The sequence below is a fragment of the Pseudopipra pipra genome, chromosome 4 (assembly GCF_036250125.1).
Source record: "Pseudopipra pipra isolate bDixPip1 chromosome 4, bDixPip1.hap1, whole genome shotgun sequence".
NCBI classification, from domain to species: Eukaryota; Metazoa; Chordata; class Aves; order Passeriformes; family Pipridae; genus Pseudopipra; species Pseudopipra pipra.
In genome coordinates this window covers 40597410-40623351 of record NC_087552.1, presented here as the reverse complement: position 1 = coordinate 40623351, position 25942 = coordinate 40597410, and the positions used below count along the sequence as shown (strand labels likewise).

Below are 25942 nucleotides of genomic sequence, written 5' to 3'. Positions count from 1 at the left end.
AGGCTTTCTGAGATAGACTAATTCACTGTTGGGCAAAATTATGACTCTATTGAAGTTTATCAATGCTTACTGTCAATAACTGTACAGGTCCAATACAGGAAAATGTGTGACGTAACTTGTTCACCTCTGCTCACTGCCTATTATTCTCAGTGTTTGATGAATAAAGTAAAACAAAGCACAAGAATATAAAACGGGACATCAGATGGCAGAGTACCTTTCCATTTCTTCTTTGGACAAGCATTGATGTGAATACTAATGAGCAAGCAGAGCATTCATGTTTCACAATAAACAAGGCTAAAAAAAGATTTGGACTAAGGCAGTAAATAGACCCTTTTATTTTCACCTCAAGGTTTTTCTAGTATCATCAATGTGATTTTTGACTTATCTTCCATCTGAATTATGCAGGTTAGTCACCATACAAAATTGATATTATAATTTAATCTCATCTCTCTATTCATTTGTAAAGTGCCTATAAAAATGGCTCCCAAATGGAACACTGTTAAGAACAGTGATATAATAATAAGAATCAACCATATTTCAATAAAACTCTTATTCTACAGAAAGCTGCATTTGATTTCACTGTACACTGAAAATTAGTCTCATTTATGACTTCAGTACTTTAAAATCCTGCTTCTTCACTGTTTGTTCAGTGTCTTTTCTTGTGTATCACAGTGCAACAACACCACATTATTAGCCAAATAATGCTTCTAAAGAAAGAAATTAGAATAATAATATGATAGCTATTCAATTATGCACACACACACACACACACTCTCTCTCACACCCCAACATGCACACATAATAATTGCAGAATATGTAATGTACAGAAGAGGAGCTAAGTAACTTGTAATTACCTAAAACTTTTTATTTATTCATTTAGAGGAAGAATATAGAATAAAAGCAAGCAAGAATTTCATACCCAGCATTGATTTTAAAAGTAAAATATTTTTCTACATATTACTCAATTTGAAGATTACTGATTTCTACCCAGGAATGCATTTTATTTCTTTCTTCTGTATACAAATTATGAACAGATATGTTCTAATTTGAATTTTAGTAATTATGTTGTTATCAACTAATTTAATGTGTTGGTTGCATATTGAATATTTACTACAAATATAATTGAAATATTCTCAGTTAGCATTATGTTGGTTGATCAGTTGAGAGAGATGGCATTATTTCTGGACTTTCTATGTATGACTTCCAAGGAGCAGAGGTTTCAGAACAAGTGTGTACTTCCAAGGGTAACTGCTGTGCATGAATGTATGTCCAGGTGTGCATTCACAAGGTGGAAATGTTGCTGTTTCACAGTCATACTTGTGGTCAAAATACGATTCGCATCTTACCTTTGTAAAGAGAAAGGTTATTAGAATAAGTTGTTACTGTTTAAAAAATTGTGATGTTTTAGTATCTTCATAATGTTACAGTTGTAATTTCCTCAAATTTGATAAATATTTAAGTACAGTTCCCAGTTTTCCTTCTCTACATACTCTGTTAATCCAAGCCATGCTATGAGCAGAGCTCTTCACAAAATATATTATCTTTTTGTGTTGTTGATAAACTGTTAAATTAAAAAAAAGAAACCAACAAAAACAAACACAACAAAACAATGAGGATTATATTCTATTTTCACAAGCAGAAAGAAGTTCTTTAAATTGAAATTAAAAGTCAAATCTGCCCACAAATGACTTCCTCACAAACCTGTGCCTTTTTCCCTGAGTTTGACAATGCTTTTGATATAATTCTGTTGTTCTCCCAGGCATGAAGACAGCCACACTGTTTTCATTTAGCATGAAATTCACACCTGCAGGAAAGCACAGACTGTACAAAGCAGGATTTAAGTGAGTGATAATTAGTATAGCTGGATAGGGTTAATCTGTATGTAACAGGAAATTATTTTATAATGGATACAAAAAGACAACTGTACCTACCTCAACAGTCATGGTGAGGTTTTTGGTCACTTCCATCCCAAGCTGGAATTTTGTAAATGCGTTCTCATGGTGACTGCTCAGTCTCTTAGATTGGAGAACATTCATCCACCTAGAAAAATACACGCATACAGCTCTTCATGTTAAGAGGCCAGAACTACGGAGCAAAGCTCACGAGAGCAACTGTGTATTAGTGACAGGCATTAGTGTGTAGAATTAGTGAGGACAAGCACAGGACTGAGACACTGCTCTGAGGTATCTCAAGAGCTGAAAATGATGAACTTAGGATATCTGCAGGATATGTACAGGACTCTGCAAGGTGCTTACTACTCGGGATGTATCTATAAGGTCTTTGAAAGCTGATTCTTGAGATAGGACTCAAGTTCACAGAGTCAAGTGACTTAATTGTGCTATCTGGTGTAACAAAACCTCAGTATGAGCAAGTTACTGACATTATGTTATCAACCTGGCTTGATAATAAGTACCTCACTCCTTAATAAGATAAATGGGAAGGACAACAGGTAGGTATTTTAGAGAACTCTCAAGTATTATCTTTTTCCTGAGGATTATTGGAGTATGTAAATTAGTGTAATTTGGTTTCCAAGAAGGTCTACAGTGTCAAAGAGAAATTCTTTCAACACAGTCAGAACTCACATGAAACTAGGAACCAAATCTGGATCACGAAAGTCATAAGAGGCTGCAGTTCATGATGTTGCAGCTGCTATTCTATTTTATCTTCTTTTGTAGAGTTAGCAAAATTCAGCTTTTTGTAAGTCATCTATTCAAGATGAGAAAATGATGATTCAGTCAGGCATCACTCTCTTGCTGAAATCCTCTTTAGAAATAAAGTTTTGATTCCCTGAACACATCAGAAATCAAACAATAAAGCAAAATACTTTTGCTCACTTCTCTGAGATCTTTTTAAGTTGTATGCACCTAAAAACTCTTTAGCTTCCTTTTTAGCTCAGGGTAAAGTTTTCTTTTCTTCATTGTTATATGTGTATTTCTCAGAAAGATACACCCACTAAATCTGTAATTTTCACATTCCTATTTTTCAGGTTGTTTTCTGTGTGCCCAGTTACAAATTTTGTGGCATATTTTAAGTAAAAACTATTATTTTTTATGGTTACTGTGATTTGATTTAGCAATGACACATGGTGCCACAAGGATGACAAAGGGGAGCAATAAGCCATGTCATAAGGTCAGAAAATTATTAATTTGACCTTGCCATTTACCCGGCACTTCCTGATTTTATGCCTTTGGGCCAAAAAAAAGCATCTTCATTCCTTAGGTAACCTCTTCTTTGGACAGAGCTGTACTCTTGGGATGGAATTACTGATTTAACCATGTTCTTACTCATCCTGTCTTAGATGAAGGTAGTGATTACAGCTGTCAAGCTGATTGAGGTCTAACACAAATATAGTAAGGATGAACAATGATTTGGCAGCAGATAGCTCACTAACACAACAACATTTTCTTTCTTACAAGCTGGAGCTGAATTTCTCTATCCATGCAGGTCAGTTTTCTTACATGTCCAAACTAAGATACCTGAGGATTGTTAGAGCACTGATACCCATTATTTAAATTTGAGACGTGAAATTTACTTCAGTGTGACAGTTTTCACCTTTATTTTCTCTATATAAATGTTTACAAATACTATTTGTTTTAATTTTATAAATTTCAACATTGAACTCTAGGAAAACAGCTAACAACTTCAAAAACTGTTTCTGTGACTGCCAGATACTTCAGCTTCATTTCAGTATTTAGTCACTTACAAAAGCAGTCTTCATTGAGTACTACATGACCTTGAACATTAGCAGTTCAAATTATAATTTGCCTTGGAGGAAACCACTCATTCTCAATTCTGATAGCAGGTTTCATGTTGATAAGAGTTAAAAAATAAATTAAAAAAAACAAACCAGATATAATTAACAACAGAAAAAAAATAACAGTGCATTCAAAACACTAAAATAAGCCACAAGTTTACTATTCTCACTAAACAGACATCTTGTTTTTCAAGTGCTTATTAAAGAGCAGAAGTGTCAGATTTACTAGAATAATATAAATCAGTGACCTAAACAACTTGAATCTTAACAGCTTGCTTATTTAGAGAGAAGTCTGTTTGAAACACAAAGCCTTAAGGATCAACACATCCCCAATCCAAAGTGATGCCGATCACTATAATTGGTAAATTGTATTATTCAAATTCTTTAAAAAGTGTTGTGGTAATGCTGCATATTCATATAGTGTCACACTGCCCCATAACATGACACGAGTCTGTCTCAGAACTCCATTATTCCCTATGACTTCTACTCTCTTTCATGGGTTTGTTGAAACCCACTTCCTTACTGCCACACCTCTAGGTGTTTATTGCTCCTTATTTAAATTCAAATTCCCTATCTCCACTCTTCCATTCTGTTTCTCCATATAACTCACTTCTATACAGACTTTTTTCTCTTTTTGAAAGGGTGTATCAAGATTCCTCCTTATTAAAGGATCTGTGTTCAGCACTACTTTTTCTTATCTTGTCGTTGCAATTTTTCCAGATTTTTTTGGTCTTGTAAATTCTTTACACTATATCAAATATAACTGTACTTACATTTTATCTGCTATCTTGCCAGTAGCTGAAAATATCTTCAATTTCAGCATGTTTTATTGCTGAAACACAGTGTTTTCCCATTCTTGCTAATGCTCATAATGCTGTATGCTTCACCTTTCCCTCTATGCTCCCCTTTTTACCTCTTGTCTCCCATAGGGTTATGCTGTTTTGTTCTCTTGCTAAGATCCCTGCTTTCTCTCCACTTTTTCAGACATCTCTTTTTCTGTTCTCTGTTATTATTTTCCTGTTATGTCTGGGAAAGCTATTCATGGCATTTACATTTTGACCTGTAATAGGAGGAGATACTGTAAAAAGACAAAGGAAAGTAAGGTAATGGCTAATGCCATTGTCAAAGCAGTAGAATATTCTGAGTTGTAGAATATTTGCATTCATCAGATTATTTGTACATATTATTTTCTTACTACAAAATAAACCAATATGTTCCCATACTATAGGCATTGAGTCAATAGGCAGATAGATGAATTGGTCTGTTAGAGTTGTGGATGTTCTACTTCTTACTCTAAATAGCAAAAAATAAGAAATTGTGTGTTGAGCTTTTAGTATGTAATTTTCTTCTATTCCAAACTCAGGCAATATAGCTTTCCTATATAGATCACAGCAATGGTTCCTAAAATGCCAGTGAAGCAAAAAACATGCAGATGCCATTAAAAGACAACCAATCTATGCACAGCCAATAAAGTAGCAATTAGATAACTTACATCTGCATAAGTTAAAATAGGCGAGAGGAGTTAATTAGAAAATCTTACATCTGCCTGTTTTCTTAAGGAAATTACCTTACAAGAGTCTTCTTCCCTACCCCCAACATACCTCAAAGAGCACACATCTGGAGGAGAATAAAAGAGTTAAAATAGTTCCGAAATATTTTTAAATTCCTAGAAATTTATCCAGTGACCTAGCATCCTTAAAAAAAAATCTGATCAGGCTAAATGGAGCTACTGCTCAAGGACTCATAAGTAAATGCTGAAAGAGCCATAAAATATATTGTGTCTGCATGAGCGATTCACTAATATACTTCGCTTTTTGACTAGGAAGACAGACGAAGAAGAATTACGTATCACTTTCGAGTGTCCCTGTTCCTTTTATAAAAGCCTAAATGCAACTTAGTCATAAAGTTTTTGAATGCTTTCTCCCTTTCCCTGCTCAAAAAGCAAAGGACTCTGAATTGGACTTTGAAAATTATATACTCTGGAGTGATCAATTTTTTCAGGTGGAAGTTTACAGGAGCCCTTAGTAAAACCCTTTGTATATATTTTATTTTAAACTTAGTGGTCAAATGAGCATAAGCTCATTAGCTGAAGTGCACAGGATTAGGGGAATTCTTGGCCAGAGTTTGACTATCTGGCAAATTATGTCTTCTTTTCCTCTTTCTCTTCCATTCTCCTGAACAATGAATGGCTTACTATGAATTACCTCTTGCTTGGCAAAAATATCCTTTTATATATTACTTAGTTTTACCTTTATATAGTACTTAGCTTTCGTTTCCCCTCACTAGATATAGAATTTTTTTTCCCTAAATTCTCCAAAGAAGAATTAAAACAAAGTCACGTTTGGATCATGTTAATAATATCTAAGAATGTCAGTTCTGGCTCTTTCCTTGAATGTCTTCTCTTGAGGAAATATTTAATCTGTTTTTCTTGAAAAAAAAAAGAAAAACAACACAACACAGCACCCCCTCACCCCACAAAATTCAGGCACACAAGCACAAATAAGGGTAAAGATATTTTTAAATAAATGAAAATAAAAAAAAAAATCGGTTCAAATGATATCTAAATATGAAAACCATGATAAAAGGAGTCTAAACATAACAAAATAAGGTTTTTAAATAGAATTTTGTATCTGGAAAAAAATAAGGAGTCATAAACTGTTCAGGTAAATTTTTTCAGAAGTTTTGTCTATTCAAAGTGTACAAGCAGTTAGGGGTTGACACAGGCTATGAAACTGATGACTTTGTAATTCTGTCTTCACAACTTCATTTATTAAGCTGATTTATGCCATTACCTCTGCAATTCCTGTAAGAGACAGAAATGTGAAAATGTTAAGAACTCTGTTTTTTAGAAAGGTTTGTTAAATGTGTTTTAGTTTTCTAAACCAAAATAAATGACATTTCAAATAGAGTTCTAATAGTATTTGAACACCACTATTTCACTAAAATGAAAGGAACGTAATAATTAAACCTTTTATTATATATGATTGTTCTCTCGGTTTTGGTTGAATTTCCTCATTTTATTTATTTGTTGCTTAATTTTCCTGAGTTATTTTTTAAAAATTTTCTCTTTCCTCTTTTATATTTCTGTTTGCTTTCGATTCCTTTCCATTCTCTTTTATCTCATAACTTTTTTCTTTCCTCTGTCATTTGTCTGCTTATTTCTCAGAGTTATTGTGTTTTCTTTGTTACTGTTTCCCACATGAACTCCTGACAGCCAAGAAGCAATGAAAACATTATAGTAAAAAATATATTGTGATATTTTGCCTTATATATTTTATATTTTTCACTGTGTTGCTAGATTTTGTCTTCAATTCTGTCCACTCTTTCATGTCTTTTATTCAGGAACCTGGATTAAAAAAAAGGAAAGTAATAATCTTCTTCAGTCCACTGGTGTACACTCACATGCTCAGTCTTTGACTAACAGCTTCCGATTATGGAGTTACAATGTGGTTGACAGTACTTTCTATAAAATGTGATTCGAGAGTCCATAATCCTACTTTTAGAAAGTTACTCACAAAAGCCTAAAATACTTAAAAAGTTTGAAATTAGATAATCTGCATATAGCAATTTTTTTATTTAACTGTTTAACTGTTTAACTTAATTTTTGTCTGTGTTTTATGACTGCTGAAATTTACACCCTAGATGAGTCATAGGACACTCAGCTGATAGACCTACAGCCCTTATGTCTCCCAGATCATGTTTATGATGAGGTGATGAGGCATATTTCAAACATCATTCTGTTTCATAAAAACTCTGTGAACTGAAAACATTTAATTTAATTTTGTCCAGGCTTAATCAGCCTTTTTTTTTATGTGAGCATCTTCCAGACAATAGAAATTCAGTTCTTCAAAAAGATTCAGATTTGATTACAGGAAGAAAACAAAGCCCCTTCTTCCCTTTCTTTTGGTTCAAGCTGCGAGGATGAAACTCCATCTGTTTATTTTTTCTCTAATGTATTCTTTTGTGTCAGGTAACACTGCTTCAGTGAAGAGAGAGGACCATATACTCTTTAGATGGAGCCCCTAGCCTTTAAGACAAGTCAGATTCAGAGGTATTTCCACAGAAGCCCAGACCCTGTTCCCTGATGCTCCTTGCTGCCTTATTATTACTTGACAGCTCATCTCCCTGAGGGGACTGTGAATATTTTGCCAACAGCCATCCCAACCATTGTCTCCAGACAAAAGAAAGTGGGATCTTTGATGCATACACTATGAATTCAAATCTTTAGGATTTCTCAGGAGATAGGTACCAAAGGGGTTTGATGAAGCCTGGTTTTGGGGGAAAAAAAAGTTACCTATAGCTTTTTGCTACAGATACTGAATCCTTTGTTATCTATTTTAGCATTAAGAGGTTGAATATTTGGCAAGTGGGAAAGAAAAGACAGAGGCTCTGGTTTTGTCCTGGTGCAGTGGAACACAGTCTTGACTTTCAAATATCAAATATCTGATAATATACCCTTTCTCTTCTGAAACAAAGATCTTCAAGCTTACCTTGCAAGTATTACCTCCTACTATCTCCACCACATTTTTATGTGGTTTTGCAATAGCATTGTACCTTAAATTACTTTACTATTCTTGCATTAATTGGCAATTTTCCATGGTCAAAATAATATAGTTAAACACTGTATTATGTTTGTACTGAGACAAAATACAGGAAATTTTATAGTGGCAATGAAGCAAAATCAGCAGGTGTGATTATCATGATAACTGCACCCCTGGGTGCTTAGAAGCACATGGCTGCATCTGGTCCATAGCTGTCTCTCCAGGGATGAGATTATTTCATGATAACTACACCGCCCTAATGGCCCATTGCTTAAGTAGTATTCATGACCCTTATTCAGAATCTTGCCTGTATAGAACAGACTGAATTTCTCCCCCCATCCCAGCTGTCTCTACTTTTATGTTTTAATGTATTTTTTTCTTAATTTCTATTCATTAAAGAGGAGTATTTAATATAAATGCCAATGCATTTTCCTTAATACTAGAATTGCAGATGAATAAAATGTATGGTTTGGATAAAAACAACCATTTATCTAGAATTTGGGTGTAACCCAATTGATTTTGTGTCACACATCTGGTGGAAACTGACTGGCATTATTTGACATGAAAATATCTATTCCAGAATAAGGACTTTTCCAGTGTTGTGAACAAAGAATAATGATTTCTGCCTTGTCGCTGTACAACTGCTGGAGAAGATGTAAATAAAAAAATGAGAGCAGCAGCAAGAGTTTCCTATCCTTTCTCATCTCATAGTCGTTGACAAACAGTGTGATTAGAAATTAGACTGAGGATACTTTAAAAGTTACAAAGGAAAAACTTCAGAATCCAGAGAACCTAGGACTGGGAAATGCAGATATGAGTTTAATTCCACCCTTGTAATTCCTATCACATTCTGATTCCTGGTATATGTCTTCAGCTGTGGCAGGGCTCTCTTAAAATATTTCTATGTCCTATGTCACCTAATCAAATCTGGCTAATAGTTGCAACTGTAAACAGTGCCTAAACACTTAATGTGTACAGAAAGAAAATAAGTACTATAGCTTGAATGAAATATTTTTATACTTCATATAATAGATTATTTTGCCACTTCCCTTTAAAGGTTAACGCATTTTCCCAGCAGTTTAAGTTGAGCATAAAGGCTTAGAAAGCGAGAAAATGACAGGAAAGTGAGTGTTACCAAGTAAAAAACAAAGGCTTTCTTCCTCTTAATGGGACTCAAGACACCACTAATCTCATCTGGTTTAGCTGATAAGGGTAGGCACTGAGATTGTGATATGGATTCAAAAGAAAAATCACTATTAGGCACATTCAACTTTCTTTTTTTTCTTGGGTGGTTTTTTCCTTCATAGAAATAAAAAGCTAAGATGATTACTTTTCACAAGGCAGTAATCATTCAATGAGTTAAATCAATATTTTATTTTTTAAATTGAAGGGATGCCACACGATACTTCTTAATTAATTTCATAATTCCTAAGAGCAATTAAAAGGATTATTGTGAGAATGACTGTTGTAATTTAAATCAATTTTAGTACATAAAGTCGTTTTAACACTGTATCCTCTCTCCCTAGCAACAGTGGATCAGACCATGACAGAGAAGTGAAATATGCCCACTGCATCAAGACTGGGTAAGCAACAATTAGCATATTTGAATGCCAGAGTCTCACATCTCCATTGACTCTAAAAAATACTTTCAGGCTTTTCTGTTTCAGAGTTTTCATGTTTTTAAAACTTTCTGTATTTTATAAATAGGATCTAAAGCAAAAATATTTTTAAGTAAAATGTGGAACCATAGAGTCATAGCATATCCTGAGTTGAAAGAGACCCACAAGGATTATTGAGTCAAATTCCTGGCTCTGAACAGGACCCCCACAAGAATCCTATCCTTCTCCACTTCTCCAGGCTGAACAAAACAAATGGCCTCAGCTGCTCCTCATGACTTCCCCTCTAGACCCTTCACTACCTTCACAACCCTCCTCTGAATGCTCTCTAACAGCTTTATATCCGTCTTATACTGTGGCATTCACCTTCTTATGCTGTGGTGCCCAAAACTGCACACAATATTCAAGGTGAGGCCACCCCAGTGCAGAGCAGAGCAGGACAATCCCCTCCCTTGACTGACTGGCGATGCTTTGCCTGATGCTCCCCAGGACATGGTTGGCCCTCCTGGCTGCCAGGGCACTGCTCACTCATATTCAACTTGCCGGTGATCAGGACCCTCCGGTCCCTTTTCGTGACACTGCTTTCCAGCATCCCATTCGCCAGTCTGCACATATATTAAGACTTGCTCCATACCAGATGCGGAATCCAGCGCTCGTGTTTGTTAAACTTCATTCAATTGGTTGTCCAGCCCTCTAATTTGTCTCTCTGCAGGGCCTCTCTGCCCTTGAGGGTGTCAACAGTTTCTCCCAATTTAGTATCATTGGCAAACTTAGTATACTTTCAAGTTCTACGTCCAAGTTTATGGAAACATTGAAGAGCACTGGCCCTAAAATGGAGTCTTTTGGAACAAGGGACTGAAATATGAAATCTGTATTTTCTGTTCCTTTTCTTACAAAATATTTTGCACAAATATATATATGACCAGGAAAAATGGGATATATCTATGATATAGATGAAAGCCACTGAACAGAAATGTTCTGCTACGTTAGTATTATTTTTTAGTATTAATTTAACCAGTAACACAAAACTTGGAAACAGAGAAACAATGAGTTTTTAAGCAATTTATTTCTACATCTAAATTTTGGGTACACAAGTCTACTCAAGGGGCAAGCAACAGCACAACACAGTACTTTGTTTTCTCTCGTCACTTTGGGAATCCCAGATCAGCAGCCCCTAGAGAACCCAGTGAATAATTTAATTCTCCCTCTGAAAGGGAAAAGTGTCAAAATCTAAGACTTTTCCTCTTATAATATCTAAACAAAAGTGTCTTCCCGTGCAAGTCGTAGTTTTGCTTCTCAGTCAGATGCTCAAACACCTGTCTAACATAGCTGTGTGTCACAAAGTATACAAATACAGCCTCAAGTCCATATATTCCAGGTAACTTTGTGAGCATTTTCTTTAATAACGGTCCTGTGGAAGAATAGGAAAACTCTGTTTATCTCTTATAATTTTTTCTTCAGTTTTATTAGTAAATGCCTCATTTCCCTAAAAGAACTTGAATTAGTGAGACATCAGGCAACAAAGGGACATTTAAATAAATAAATTCATTAAGCTCTGTTATTGTCTAGCTGAATATTTGAGCAATTCTTAATGATCAACAGAGAATGAGGTACTTCTGAAGAAAAAAGGGCCTCCCATTCATGACATGGGATGCAAAGTGTAGAATGAAATTTTTCACTCTTAATTTGTAAATGAACTGAAAGGAATTTCTCCTGTGTGACATAATAGTCTACCTATTTTGCACATGCCATCTGCAGAAGCACATGTTATGCTGCTTTTCTGGATTGTATTCTATGCAGGAAAACATGTAATCTTATACAGAGTTTTCATCATTTGAACTGTGCCATAGAAGCTGAAATTATATGATTTTAAAAGATTATTCGGATCCTTAAAGCTAAGCTTTTTTTAATTGTTATCTTGTACTGAAATCATGCTGCTTTCAATTGTAAAATGCTGGACATCAGGGGTTTTGTATGTCTCTGAATTTATCTATGAAAACATTTCTATAACTGAAAGTAAGAATTTTACAGAGGAATCTAGAGTTCCTTTGTGCTTTCTTTTGTAATTGCCTAAGAAATACTAACTAATATAGAGTCACAATATGGAAATCAGCCAGTGTTGTCAGTGAAATATATAGCCACAAATTTCATTACAGTTCCTAGAGTCAGTTTTTTATTTCAAGATATCATTAATCCTTCTTTGTACGTGTGTTAATGAAAATTTTCTTACTTATGATTGAAGAAATAAACATCTGTAGTAAATATTCTAACCTTTGAAGGAATTTTATACTTAGAATAAATCTGATTATTGAATTCTCAGTCTCTTAAGTAAATCTCTTGTGTTGTTTCTTTTCAAATATGGAAAAAGTATTTTTGTTTGAATGCAAACAAATATTGTCAAAGAATAGAAAGCATCGAGAGCTGTACAGTTTTTTACATCTCATTTGGCTGTGCCAAATTAAACACAGAGAAAATTATTACCTTTTCCTGTTAAATACAGAGCTGTTTCAAATCATAGCAAGTATAGTGTAATTAGAGAAGAAGAATAAGCCATAGGAAAATCAGGATGAAAACCACTTTTAAAGGATCTGAAGAACTGAACCCTACTTATAAATATCCCATGGTAAAACTTAGCAAGTAGATGGAAGGACAGGAGCTTCAATATTAATTTATCATAATTCTGAATAGGACCATTAGGATTCTTGCTTTTAACATCAGGCCATTGCTGAACTTTAAATAATGCTCATTGTGATTTATATCCATGATTAAAATATATAGTAACCCATTCACACACATTCTGTTAGCTTTTTTATTTTACTAAATAAGCTACTTCATGTAAAGAGAACTTTCAATAACATTGTACATCCTGTAAATTTAGAAAAAGGCTGTGTTATCAGTGGTAACAATATCATTGATGATAAAACACAGATATTATAATGTCTTGCTTTAACTTTCTCTTATCTAATTCTAGCTATTAAAAAAAATACAAAACACTTCTTTGTAAGGTATATGTTTTTTCTGATGAGTCCATGACATATTTTAAGTATATCGTGAACAGCAGATTTCAACATTATTAATCCCTTGGTTAAAAACTAACCAAACAGTTTTAGGTCGCAGATATGAAGAGATGATTTTAGCCTTCTTTGCAAAAAAAAAAAAGAAAGGAAAGAGATCTTTGAAAAAACCCTTACTTATTTTTTTAAAGTGATAACATTTTTACTAATTTAAGTAAAATATTTAAGAAGGAAACCCTGGACTCTGTACTACTTTAAGTTCTGCCCTGTGTAGACACTGTGGAGAGAAATAGCGTCACCGCACTTTCAATGGTGAATTGTCTTGGCACTAGTAATACTTGCAAATAAAATCTCCTTCCAAATAGCGCATATGGTTTTTGTTCTTCATATAATTGAGATTAAAAACTCCATGAAATGATAGGTTATAATGTCCTGATACTCTTACTATGCAGTAATGAAACTATTTATGTATAATAAAGCAAGACTATGCCAAATAGAAAAAAGCCGTATAAGCTTAAACCCCCCATATAGTAACAGAGTAATTAATTTTCTGACAGAGGTTAAGAAACTTCTTTTATGTATATATTGAATAGTCAATGGCCTCTACCCTTAAGAATGCTGAGAAGAAGCAACGTAATTCTTCTCAATAAGACAACATAACTATTAAAAAGAAAGATACTTTTAACAATACACTTTTGGCAAAAAATTTAAGAGCTGAAAAGTTTTTATATGTAGTGGAGTGTTTGGATTGGAACAAACATTTAATCTCTTTTTATAACTGATCAAACTATCCACATATGATATGAAAACTATCTACCTATGAGGTTGATAGAAGAATATTACCCCCCTACGTATAAAATAACAGATTGGTTATTCATGAATCAAAGCATGTAAGGAAAAATCTCATGAAGGAATAGAGCCAAACAGAAAATGACACCAGTTCCTTATGAACGAAGAAAACAATGAATAAGCATGTCCTCCCTCTTTCATTCATGTAGAGATAAGGAATATTTTAAAAGCCTTTGGAGCTGATCCAGGTCCTTTCTCTGACCTTCTTCTCAACATGAGGTCACCATTCCCAGATCAGTCTCATCACTCTAAGAAAGCAGAAGCAAAGGAAAACTCTCTCCTTCCTCCCTGTGGCACCTACTTGAATCTACACAGCAAGTTTTCTGGTCAGCATGCCTCCACCATGTGAGTTCACAGAGACAATCAAAAGAAGTGAGATGGAATTGTAAAGGGTTACTTAATAATAGTTTTCACTCAAAGATTTTGAATGGGCTATTCAGATGATTTTATACTGTTAAACACTAAAAGCTTCTTTACTTAAACACTAACTTATTTAGATCAATTATATTTGGAAAGGATGTGTAAGCCAAGCCAAAATAAAAATAGTGGAATTAAATTCACATCTCATTCATTTTTCACTCTCATGACAATGCCATAAATGGTTTCTTTGGAAAACTGGCTTGCTTATTTCTGGATTATTAAAGTTAGAGAAATGTTTTTCAAAATGATGAAGGTAATTTACAATGACCTAGCCAAGAGAGACAATGTTGTCAATTAATATCTTCTACTCATTTGTAAATATTCACAAGTGTCAGGAATACACTGAATAGATATGTACATCTTATGGAAATAACATGTGCTGGTTTTGACTGGGATAGAGTTAATTTTCTGCTGAGTAGCTTGTATGGTGCTATGTTTGGATTTATGACCAGTGTTGAAAACACTGGGATGTTTTAGTTGTTGCAGAGCAGGGTTTACAGTTTTATTAGTAAATGCCTCATTTCCCTAAAAGAACTTGAATTAGTGAGACATCAGGCAACAAAAAGAGACATTTAAATAAATAAATTCATTAAGCTCTGTTATTGTCTAGCTGAATATTTGAGCAATTCTTAATGATCTTTTCTATTTCTCACGCTGTCCCACCCCAGTCTAGGGGAGCACAAATAGTCAGGAAGGAACACAGCTGGGACAGCTGATCCCAGCCATCCCACACTGTCTGTCATCATGCTCAACAGTAACAGCTGGGGGGAAAAAGGAGAAAGGGGGGCCAGTTTGGAGTTAAGTGTTAGTGTTTGTCACAGTTAGTGTTTGTCTTCCCAAGTAGATGTTACATGTCATTGGTCCGTGCTTTTCTGGAAATGGCTAAATATCTTCCTGCCTTTGGGAAACCGTAAATGAATTCCTTGTTTTTCAGTGCAGCTTTTGCTTTCCCTGTGTGAGGCACTGGATTATAGTATTGGGTTGAAACCAACTCAAGTGTGCGTATGTGTGGAGGGAAGGGCCATGCTGCATCCCACATGGCAGGCCCTGTAGCCTCATGAGGAGACCCCAGAGCAGATGTCAGTCAAGAGGGCAGCCTGGGAGCACACCCACACCATGCCCCTTGGAAGTCCAACCCAGCCCTGGGTTGGCTGCTCCACCCCTCACTCCAGCCTGAAACCAGAGAGCAACCGGTGAGCGGAAGCACCGCCTGGGAGCACTGGTGACAGGGGGCCGAACACGTGACCTCCATCTTGCTCTCTCTCAGGACCTACCTCCACCATGTGAAGGCTGGGCTTCCACAGGACTCTGGCAGTAGCTATTATCTTCTCTTAATCTCTTTCCTCTCTTTTTCTTTACTCCTTTTCCTTCTCTTAATCTCTTTTCTTAATATTTTGGGTAACTTAAAACTGGTGGGTTGGATTTTGCTAAGTTGTCTGGGTTGGCGTGTGCTGGGTCAGTGCTTTGTGGAATGCTTTTTTTTGGTTTTATGTTACCGTTTTAAACTTCTGCCAAGAACTCTTATTTTCTCCCTTATTATATCAGTAAAAGCATCTCCTGAGAAAAAAAAATGTATAGCTTTTTCTTCTTCGTCCTACCGCAAGGTATTAAAAAAAATAAAAATTCATTGGGTGAATTTTTGGAGCCTTGTGTATTTTCAAAAATAATTCTCCCAGCTGAGCTTGTGGTTCTGGGGCTGAGGTCTTACATCCTATTATACTGTCCATATCTCAGCCCATGAGTTTTCTCGCTTTTACCCTTCTAGTTCTCTCCCCCATTCCACTGGAGGGGGAGGAAGTGAGTGGCTGTCCTGTGCTTAGCTGCCTACCAGGGTTGACCACATCATAATCTTTTATAGAGGTAAAACAACAAGCAAAACTATGGGTTTGTTTGGTTTGGTTTGCATTGGGTTTTTTATTTTAGAATTTAAGCAAAGTAAATAATTGCTGGTGTAATCCTTTTTTACTTAGCTGGATTTTTGAATTATCCTTGTCTTTCTCTAGTGTTAAAATTGTCATAATTAATAGTCACTATCATTTTGTTTTTCTTTATCATTGAGTCACAATTGAATGCAGACAACTGCAGGACACTAAAATTGTGCTGGTCATGAAATTAAACTTGGTATAAGAAGGAACCATTAAGAGTTGAGATGTATATTCTATAGAAAGCATCCAGACTTAATTTTAACATTTTTAGTATTGTAAAATGAAATATAATATTTTATAAATTGTATGATTGATTTTAACATTATGCTGCATTATTATTCTGGTCTTAGGTTTACAACTCTCAGGTCTCTGCAAGGCTGAAGATCCCATCACTGGTTTTCTCCACACAGTGCAAGTATGATCAAGCCAAGGTTGTTCTTTTTTTTGAACTCAAAGATTTTTTTATTATAAAACATATTTTTTCAATCTCACAGTCATGTTCATTCCTATTCTCTTATAAATCTACAATCATTTGCCTCCTAAAAAGTGAAAACAGGATATTCGTTGTTCACATAACAAGAGTATGACTATATTTATATGAAAAGGGATAATTTTTGCAATTATTATTCTCAAAGTGAAAATATGAGCTAAGTTTGGTAGCTAAAGTTTTCTGTAGAATAGTCCCAAATCATCTCTGTCTCTTTTCTCAAAATCTGAAGGTACTGCTAGAATAAGAAAATTGTTAGGTAGCAGGCTTGGACTCTCATAAGAGATTTCTTCATCATTCTAAAATATAATTGTATCACCCTTCTCTTTACCCTCTTTTCCATCCTCAAAAGAGGACAGAAATATCTATTTAATATGTGTGTATTTTGTGAATGTTAATAGCCATATAAAAGTGACTAGTGACAGCACATTTCTGGTCTTTATTTTTAAGGTGATTTTAATACTGAAGTAATTAGATGTGGGAGTCTTTAGGAATTTTCCATCCCTAAAAATATAAGAAACAGTTTAACCATTATAAATCAGGGTATTTTGAAGTTCAGTTAATTCAACCATGGTCTTTATGAGATTAGATGTTTGAAATGAGATCTGACCTTACATTCTGTGAACTAATGACATAAAACACATTTTAGAAAAAACTGCATATCCAAACACTTACGGTAAGACCTTGTATAGATTTTGCTTGGTTTTGACAGAAAAAAAAGATATACAGTAAAGCTATAAAAAAACCAGGAGATGTACTTTTATTTCAACAATTATTACCATAGCTAGTCCATTTTTCATGGTCTTTTAAGTCTGTTTGATACAGGTAAGTTTGAATTGAACATATAAAAAAAAAAAAGACTTTTTTAATGCGAATATTTAAATATAGAGAACTTGGAATATAGTAACAATGTTATAGTTTCAGGGTCATTTCTCGACCTAATACAAAAGTTAAGTGGAAAGTGTCCTTATATTTTAAGCTCAGAGGGAGTAGATTTTCTTACTGGAAAATCTCTTTAAGTCTCATGCTTTAACAGAATTTAAATACATAGTAAGTCATTACCTCAAATCCCATGCCTTCATTTCATAAAGTTGTTTTAAACACTGAACATACATGCCTTTTTGAACTTAACCACTCCTGCAAGTGGGTACACATAGTTGTAGAAGGGAAAAGGGCAGGCACATTCAATTTTGCAATTAATTAGAGAAAGATAAGGGATAGAATGCAGTCTTGCTCTCTGAAAGGTAGTATTGCCTCGTAAACTGTGTACTTCACAAAAGGATTGTTTTAATTGATCCAAATTGCAGAAATATCACTGTATGTGATCATCAACTACTTATAACTTCTGAGGTTAATTGATATATCGTTTCCTTAAGACAATTTTCTTGTTGATAAGAATGTCACACTTCAAAATTAGATAGGAATAAAAGATTTTTGGCAATTTTCCATAATTTTTCAACTACAGTCTTATTCCTTGTGAAAAAGTTATAGGATATTTGCAAAAATTACATTAACAGTAAAAATAGCATTTTTTCAAGGTCATGTATGAAATTCTGTATACATGGTAACTGTCTTCCTGTGCTGAATTAAACAAAAGAACTGTCTGGAGAAAAGCATTCCAGAAAACAATTTTTTTAGTGATTATTGCAAAATTAACATAATCCTACTGCGAGTTTTAGACTGCTAAATCCGTACTCGTAGCTTTGGCAGTAATTTGTGAGTTGTGCTCATCACTGGTACAAGTTATACACATTTCTCTTATGGTCTACTTCCTGTAGCTACCAGTATCCTATAAAGTATATACTTTAAAGTGTTCATCTGAATTGCTCTTATTTTCTAGCTCTATGGCTGAGGAAGTCCTAGGTTAAAGCTGCTTTATTCTTGTTACTTTAATTTGCTAATATTTATCAAAACATCATAAGTTTCAAAACAAACGGACTTGACTGCCTCACTCCATCTGCTGTGGGCAGAAAGGTTTATGATCCAACCAGATTTTCAGTCCTTTAAGTCCTTTTTTATGAAAGTGTAGAAGAGAGCTAACATCTAAACATCACAGAACACTGGGGGCAAAAGAGAAGGTTTAGTGTAAATTCACCTCTAAAAGTGAGTGGGATTATGTAATTCTGCTTTAGTGTGGCCACTGGAAACTAGTGGTAATTTGTCTCCCTGGAGCTTTCCAAATCTGTTAGAGATATCAATAAAGGCTTGGTATATTAAGGAATTTTCTCAGTGTCTTTGGTGTCATTTGTCAGATACAGGGGTTTTGGCACCTCTTCTGAAACTGTGATTATTTTGGCAATTTGTCATTGCCTACCTTGCTCCATCTGTTCTTGAGATAAATAAAATATGTTTGCTGTTAGAAAGGAATTTCTTTTATCTGATTGTTTTTCATAATATTAAAAAAGTGATTTAGGCAAATACAGATTACCAGATTCAGTTTATAGTCCCAGTTTTGAGCGCACAATCTTGAACATAATCAAATCTGTAAATTTCAGAAATTTTTGATCCAGCACATCAAGCTGTTTATTCCCTACAATTTTTGAAACAGTTGACTACTTAGTAATTACTGAACTGTCTACTTGATATAGCTAGACAGACACATTGCAGTAGTTCTATCTTCCAAAAAGATATAAAAAGTAGCACAGAAAGGAAACCCGTTTTCCACAAAATACTCCCTCTCTGAGTTTTCTGCATGTTCATAAAGATGTAGAATTCTTTATTCTTTACAAAGTAGATCACCATTGGTACATAACAATGCTTCCCAGTTTGGTAGCCAATTTATTTTTCAAGTCAGTTAAGGTAGCCAAAGTGCTGCATTTTCTGAATTAAACGAGTTTTTATCACTTGCTTAAATCATGAATGCAGGAGCTGACGAAGTTTATTCACACTATTTGAGTACATCGAACTACTACTGCTTTGATGATAAACTAGCTATTACTGCATTTTTGCTGAGATTTTAGCTATTTTGGATGTTTCTTTTTTTGTAACTCTGGACTTTTTTTTGATGTACTAATGAATGGCAATTTCAACTCTACTGAGAACAGCAGCAAGTCTTTAGAACATACAATTAAATATCTGCTTTGTACCTATGACTATTTTTGTCATAATTTCTATTGTGAAAGCTGAAAGATTGACCTTTGAGTGCTGTAGTGCCATTTCATCAACAGTGAGATTAAGGCATAATTGCGTACAGTACATGAAAAAAACTCTATCAAGAAAATGAACATTGAGGCATTACAGAGAAACTGAAATTCTAAGAAATAAATCAATTTCTGTCAGGGAAGAAAGAAGCAAGGCTGGACTTCCTACGTAGACTTTTACTTGGTAACTGAAATCTTTGAAGACTGCTTCAAAATTGATTCTGGACCTGGTTGGCAAGAAAAGTCTTCTTTTCCATGTGTATCTGCTCATGAGAAGAGGATCAAAAATTTAGAGCAACAAAAGGCTTTAAATGTTTGTTTTTAATACAAATGGACTGCAGCAGAATAGCTGTGCAAAGCTTGAAAACCATGAAAGCAACCAGTATAGAAACTGAAGAATATTGCTTAATTCTAATTCTCTTTTTTAAACCAGTATATCATCACCTTTTGCAAGTATCCAAAGAAACAAACAATCCAATAACAAGGTTCACTGACAGTTACCTGTCTACTTAGCAAAGAGTGACAACCATCTCATTTAAAAATGTGTACAATATTGCAGCTGATTCAGATGAATCAGAAGTCCATAAAAGCATAGGGATGCAAACTGGTGCTCAATATTGAAGAAAGACAAAATGACTCAAGAGAACTGAGTCACAGTAGGTGACAAAATATGTATGCTCAACTTTAAAAAGAGCAAAAAGAAACACAAGTATTACACATGCTTAATTTTACCCTGATTGTGTTGCTTCTTGTGTGCATTTCCACATTTTTCAGCTTTGACACTTGAAATTGTAAGGTCTTTGAGACAAAAAGAGTTTTCCTGTGTGTTTAGAGAACATCCAGTGCTCCCTATTACTACTAAACTCTATTCAATAAATATATTTCTTTAGTGTATTTTTTTTTGTTTCATTTCCAATATGCTTTCCAGAAGCAGAGGTCAGTGTATTTATAGACAGTAATTGGGCAGGAGGTCAAAAACATTATCTAATGTAACTTTTTTTATCTTTAATTAAATTTCGTTTGCATGCACTGCAGGAATAGCCACAAAATTAAGTTAAATAATTCTGTATTTTAATGTTTATTAGTAAAAGGTCATGATGACAACAGCCCCCTTTTGCAAGAGTAGCAATTTTAGTCCAGAAACCAGTTCATAGATGCTTTTTGTCAGTTTCAATTCTTATGTGTCCAAAGTTTTCATTTTTATCAAAGCACTATAGTGGTTGTTGATAAGAAAATTGCCCAGCTGCCTCTTGATCTGTTTTCATGAGATTATAGAATTCTTTATCATCATAAACAGATACAATGACACAGTGTAGGTCAAGAATAAGAAAATTTAATTGTAACCCTTTATCATATTTCTTATTGGGCAAGCATATTAAGAATTCAGACCTCAAGATTTTCTCCATTGTCTATCATTGTGACAAATGATTCCTGAATAAAGTCAAGACAGGCACAATAAAGGGCCAAATACACCTTCAATACAGTAAACTGCAAATTTTCTTATGATTTCAGAGTAGAAAGTATGCCTTTACCAATACCGCATATCTTCTAAATCTAAGAAAGAATACATTTTGTATTCTAATTTCTAAGTGCCCCACATTGCAAGTGTTTTTGTTTTGTTTTTACTGTTGTAAGTTTGTCTAGAAGCAGTGAGTGTGCTCTTCCCTAGAAACAGAATTTATAGTACTAGTGTCAACAATACTAGTATCCTTGGACATTTTATATTTTAATTATAGGAAATAAGCCTTAAAAGACCCTTGAGAAGTTGTCTAATCCATTTCCTGCCTCAAGGTAGTGAAACAATTCCTATCAAGTATTTGTTTAATTTTCTTTTGAAAATCCCCAGTTTTGGAGAGTCTACAATCTTCTTGCTTAAACTAGTGCTTAACTTTCCTACAGTCTTCTCACTTGAACTAGTACTGAATTATCCTTATTGTTGGCAAGTCATTTGTCTGATGTCTAATGCTATACCTTCCTTGATTTACCCGCTATTTCTTTTTTTTTGTCTCATGCCAGGGGATTTATGCCTGTCTCATTTTGTGTAGTCTGCTCTTGGTACCCTCAGCATTGTCTTCCCCAGTCTAATCAGCCCCAGATACTCCTGTCTTTGTATATCACCTATCACTATTATCATTCTGCAATGATCTCTCACTAGTTATTTATTTTATCTTTCCCAATGGAACAATGACTACAGTGGGATAAAAACTTCTAGTATATGCTTTATCAGCACTGAGCAGACTAAAGGACACACTTCAGGTGTCTTTCATGAGGTTTTGATCAGTCTTTTTCTGCAATAGTGTTTTCTTGAGCCACACCTCAACATTTACTCTGATTTCTACATTCTGACTTATTTTCTTCTGGGTTCTCTGCCCAGGCCTTTCTCCATATAACTCTGTAGCTGACTGAGCTAGGGACTTTTTCTGTAACATTCATATAATGGTTTGGGTTGAAAAGGACCTTAAAGTTCATCTAATTCCAACTGCCTTGCCATGAGCAGGGACACCTAGATCAGCTTCCTCAGACCCTCACCCAGCCTGGCCTTGAACCTTTCCAGGAATGGGGTATCCACAACTTCCCTGCCCAACAACATACATTGGTCTGCATTAAGTCTTGCTGCTTCTATACTCCCGAGTGTGTGTCCAATGCTATGCCAGCCAGCCTTACTTAACACGAAATCTAGTCTGGAACTACTAGATTAAATTTCATAATAAGAAATAGGCTAATAAAAATCATGAGTCAGAAAACTGCTGACTGAAATAGATAACGGATCTAGAAAAGCCTACAGATGAGAAACTGAAAACTCAAATGCCTTGTAAGACTAAAACCATGTCAAGTGTTTTTGAGTGATATACTCCATATTCTTAAGGAAAGGACTAGGCACAGATGGTGACCGAATCTGTTGCTCAGGCATGAAGAAATAACTTTGGAGTAAGAATGAAATGTTACAAATTGCTAGACATTTTCTACTAATCCTGTCTAAAAAAACTCCAACAGCTGACGACGTAGTGCTGACAATAGCCTGTACAAGCAGTACTTGGTGCCTCCAGAAGTCCTTACCACAGTCCTTAGCACTTGGACAGCATGATTCTATGAATCTATAAAAACTCAGCTAAGCCCAGGTCATACCTGCAGGAATGTTGCTTGGCCTGTCATCCCCAACTCATTTTTCTGCAGCTGCTTACTTCTCATTGTAGCACTTTTAACTTGTCCTTCCTGGTGGGCATCTTATTTATTTCAGTGATGCATCCTAATTCATCACAGTCATTTTGCATTCTAGCCTTACCCTTCAGAAGGATATCCTTCCCAGCCTGCCAATATGTACAGTCTTATCAAGGTGTATTGCAGACACCATCACTCAAGTAATTAAAAATCAAGTACTGTCAAAACAGGAAATAGCCCTGCAATAAACCCTCCAGTTTGATAAAATCCCATTTTGAGGGAACAATTTGCTAAATACACCTTCAATATTGTGGTGTTTTGTGTGCATGTGCCTCATGGGAATGCATATTCAGCCTTGCCACTAGTTGAACCTGGGGCACGGAGCTGCAGCAGCGTAGGTTTTCTTGGACTGTCAGATCTGGCCTGATATTTTAGCCTGGAAATAGGTACCTGAGTACTTTTGCAATGCATAAACATGTCCAGAAATGGCTGAACACCCCTTATGCTGTTAGAAACAATCAAAGATGAAATGAAAGTCCCCTGAAATTTAATAATGCAAATGACACTTCCTATTTATATGACATCACATTAGATATATTAGAACTATGGCCTCTCTACAACCTTCTTTCTCCTTTGTGTAAAGTAAATTAATATACCACATCTAATAATCAGGATTGTAAGGAAAGCCAGAGCTAAAGCACATTGTGTTCAAGAACTGGTTACTGTTTACCTAACCCTTCACTCTCTGACTGTCAATTCACATAGAATATGTATCTGAGAACATGTACTGCTGGATTTGTTACAGCTAAATCCTGGCAATATTATTTAATTACTTATTTTTTGCGTGATATAGGTATGTCTTTTCCAACCATATCTTAGGTGTGTTTGCACAGCTCTGATGTCTGTACTGTCTGAAGAAAACCGACACTCATCTGCACTTCTGCTATTTTGTTCTTCATTTTAATTGGGGTATTGTAACTGCTTTTTTCTTTCTTCTCTCCTTTTTCCTCACTATTGTTCTGGCTGGCATATTACTTGATTATATTTTTTTTAATCTGGCAGATGTCTTCATCATCACCATCCAATTAGAGTACAGTCGATGAGGATATCTGAAGACTACACACTAAGCATGAATAATGTTTGAACTATAAAATGCTTTCTGCAGCACTCATAGAATATGCCTTTGGATCTATATGACTGCAAATAGTAAAGCCTCATATACAGATAGAATAGAGCTCTAAAAGTTTTAGGTATTTCTCTGAGATTCTAAAGCCATGGAGTTCACACCTAATATTTAAAACCAGGATTTGAATATACAGGACATTATATAACAACTTTTCTTTCACCTAAAATTACTGTATTTTCTAATATTTTTAACATTTATATCCTCTGTTACAATACTTCCAGCAATTCTTTAGGAATTTTTCCCTCTAAGAACACTTGCCTAATACCCCTTTTTTCCTGCATTGAATCAACCTGTCCCTTCACAGTTTCATTTCAATTTTGCACTTTATGATTCTAATCCATAAAAACACCTTTATGAAAAAGTTTTCCAACTTGTTCCTTGCAGTAAATAAAAATTGCAAAGGTGTTCAACATTCTGTCAGAGCAAGAAGTGAAGCTAGCATCTTAAAGCACACCAAGTTGGGGAAGATATGCACTCCTTGTGGGGTTTCCTGATTCTTTTAATTTTACGCTGTGCATCACACTGCTCATTAGACAACATGGAAAATACCATAAAAATCTTAAAATTATATTAAATAGGGAAAAAATAACCTTTAAATCAACTATTCAGTCTAATAACTGTGGTTTTGTAGACAGAAGCATGCTATAGATGTAGAGTGTTACTTCTCACTGTAGAAACTGTATTTGAAGACAATGTAATTACTACATATATAAACAACTGGAAAAACACAAAAATGAAAGAACAATGTGCTTATCTCACGCCATGACAAGCTTACTGAGGCTTTAAATGAATATATATATTTATGAAATTGCCTTTGACAATTCACAAGATCTGATTATGTGGCAGGATGCTCTGACAAAGGATTTGATTATATGGTGCACTGAGCTGTGGTTAGTAAATAATAACCTTCACTGTTCATGCTTCTACTTGTTATTGGTAGAAAAGTGGCACAGTATTGAAAACTAGTAAGTGCCATAAGCAAATCAATTACTGAAGCAGGACATCACGTACCATTTGGAAAAGGTAAATAAGATAAGCTGTTTTACTTCCACTTCGTGAAGGAATTTTATAAGTGGCTGCAAGTGAAATATAGATCCTTATGCATGAGCCATAAATAAAACAAAGAGAATAACCCAGGAAATGATGTTGTGTATTTATTTTAAAACAAACAAACAACAAACCAAAAATAAACCAAGAACCAGGCAAAATCCTCCACCCAAACCTAAGAACCTTCTTACCACTGTCCTAAGCAAAAAACTTTTAATGGTAACATCTACAAGAATGACATAGTCAATGCCTTGGCCCTGAGGGTACTCTTCAGTCTTACTGTCCCTTTTCCCCCTTTCTTCCTGGCCATAGCCCAAGACCATATATTAACTCAACCCAAAGTTCTCAGTCCCTCACCATGGACCTATCTGGCAATGGGAGAGGGGCTGCCCGGGGAGTTGTAAAATTTGAACGGGTGTTGAATATACTCACAACATCATATTGTAGTCTTCTTCTTCAGCAGATGCACAGGTACAGGCCTCCAGAATGGCTGGGGCATGGAGTCTACAAAACCTGTTGACTTCAGTGGACCAAAATCCTGCAATAAAGAAATTTTTATAGAAATGGAAACCTTCTGCCATCATGTAGCAGCATGCTTTGCTTCATACTTACCAGCACTTACTCACTGGAAACTCTACTTGAGTTCTATTTATACTATAGAATATAGAAAAGACATCAATCAGGAGTTATCATGCATACTATTAGATACCATAAAGACATTTTTTTACTCAAAATATTTTTCCTTCTTTTCTGTCCTCCAGAGAATTTTCCTTTTCTGTGAAAAAATATAACATATGAAATGCT

The 25942-nt window shown here is 34.9% G+C and overlaps 1 long non-coding RNA gene across 1 annotated transcript; it reads right to left on the bottom strand.

Annotated features, from left to right (window-relative positions):
* Positions 1-233: 233 nt before the first annotated feature.
* LOC135413206 (uncharacterized) lies at positions 234-25734 on the bottom strand. Its single transcript, XR_010430128.1, has 3 exons — positions 25571-25734; positions 1702-2040; positions 234-1346 (listed from the first exon to the last, which is right to left on the bottom strand). It is a non-coding gene; the product is annotated as an uncharacterized LOC135413206 (long non-coding RNA).
* Positions 25735-25942: the final 208 nt, after the last annotated feature.